Source organism: Toxorhynchites rutilus, chromosome 1 (assembly GCF_029784135.1).
Source record: "Toxorhynchites rutilus septentrionalis strain SRP chromosome 1, ASM2978413v1, whole genome shotgun sequence".
Taxonomy (NCBI): domain Eukaryota; kingdom Metazoa; phylum Arthropoda; class Insecta; order Diptera; family Culicidae; genus Toxorhynchites; species Toxorhynchites rutilus.
In genome coordinates, this window is record NC_073744.1 from 44,115,894 (window position 1) to 44,117,652 (window position 1,759).

At 36.7% G+C, this 1,759-nt stretch overlaps 1 protein-coding gene across 2 annotated transcripts in view; it reads left to right on the top strand.

Moving 5' to 3' along the window:
* The first annotated feature begins 1,447 nt into the window (after positions 1-1,447).
* Positions 1,448-1,759, top strand: part of LOC129766022 (high-affinity choline transporter 1) — a 58,973-nt gene continuing 58,661 nt past the window's right edge. For both annotated transcript variants that reach the window (XM_055766485.1, XM_055766487.1), the window contains exon 1: positions 1,448-1,759. This exon is cut by the window's right edge. The gene's annotated coding sequence lies outside the window, so the exon portion shown is untranslated.

Sequence of the window (1,759 nt, forward strand, 5' to 3'; positions counted from 1 at the left end):
AAAAATTTCATTTTTCTCAAAAACGAATTTTTTAAAATTCCCAAAAATACACATATGAATAGTCCTTAAAATTTCCAACAAGTCGTCCATACATCGGAAGATGGGCACTTTGACAGGGAAAAAGTTTTTCGAACAACAACTTTATTATATTTTCTTCGAAAAAATACAACTTATCCTAATTTTGTTCAAAATCAACTTGACTTATCTTGACTTTAAACAATTTCCAACATTTCATCCTTTGACATGAATTTTGTAGGTATCATAGTTTTTAAGTTATAAATTTTTGTAAAAATTTAAGAAAAAAAAATTTTGCTTTTTCCAAAATGTTGTCTAAGTATTTTTCGAATATTTGAAGTATGCAAAGTTGCTTAAATGACCCATGTCTTCACACCCACAACGTTTCACTGCTATCTGAGATGGTGCTGCCAACGACCAGTCGAGTTGGCATGAAATTCGTCATTTGCAGAAGTCATTTTCCCCAGCAACATTCGTTTATTGCTACGAATCATGACACAAAACAAGAACAAGAGAACTCTGCTTCAGTTAACACTTTTCGATTCACAAGCATGTGAACTACAATGTCAGGGCTACTAAATCATTACCAAAGTGTTTAACGGTGTAATTGTTCAAACATATCCAAAATCAGAATGCAACAGATAGCCTAACGGAATCCTACGGCAACTATGCGGTCGTGTCTCGAACACAACACTCCTGTGACTTTTTTAAAAAAATGTATTAGTGTCCACGTGGATACTATCTTCGCCCCTCACCGTGAACAAACGTGGACATTTTCACAACATCTAACAAATCTCGCGAATCTCAAGAAACAGTCAGAAATAATGATATTTCTTGTATATTCTTCAGGATGATTACCATCTCTACGGTAGACTGAACTACAAATAGTTGTACTTATCAAATGAATATAAATTCGATCAGATAATAAATAAAAATTATATTCGTACTATTCAACTCAACTACTGGAGACTGTTCTTTTGCGTGATCAGGACAAAAAAAAAATACAAATTGGTTGGTATTCAAATGCTCAGAAAAAATCATCTCAAATATTTAAAATAGTTAAAGTCTGCTTCACTTTTATATGCATACTTACTCTTCTAATTATGTCGATATATTGAGTTACCCCACTCACGTTCCCGTTATTTTCCACCCACACGAAACTCTCATGGAAATCACACCAATTCTTCCTCCCCTCAATAGGACCAACCCTCTAGCATTTCTTTTCCTGTGAAGCACGCTCGGCTCGAGCATTCATTCAGTTTTATGTGCTCATTAAACGGTTGCTTGTCCTCATCCAGCGCTTTTCGGTTATCTTTCTGACGTCACATGTTTTCCGCGTTATGTGTGCAGAGTCGTGTGGGTGTTGTTGTGGATGTTGGGGAAAAGCTTTCCCGATCGATAACTGATGTGGTCTCTCTCGCATTCTACTCCACCGTTGGTTACAGTCTGATTTTCATCGTTGGAAAAATCAGTCGATTTTTTTCGGTCGTGCCTCAGTTGGACTCCAGGTATTATTGGTGTTACAGAGGATCAGAGCCAGGATAGTTACAGCATTCTCATGCATTTTAGTTTTCCAAAGTGGTATTATTAATTTTGGTGCACTCGTGGATGTGTTATGCATCGGTATGCCATGTGAGGGCACAATTTTCCAATTCCACTTTCGGTATTGTCAGCCATTATGCTTTTCCAAAATTAGAATTGAGTGTGTGGAAAAATTCAACTCCCCGGCTCGGTGGTAAGGAAG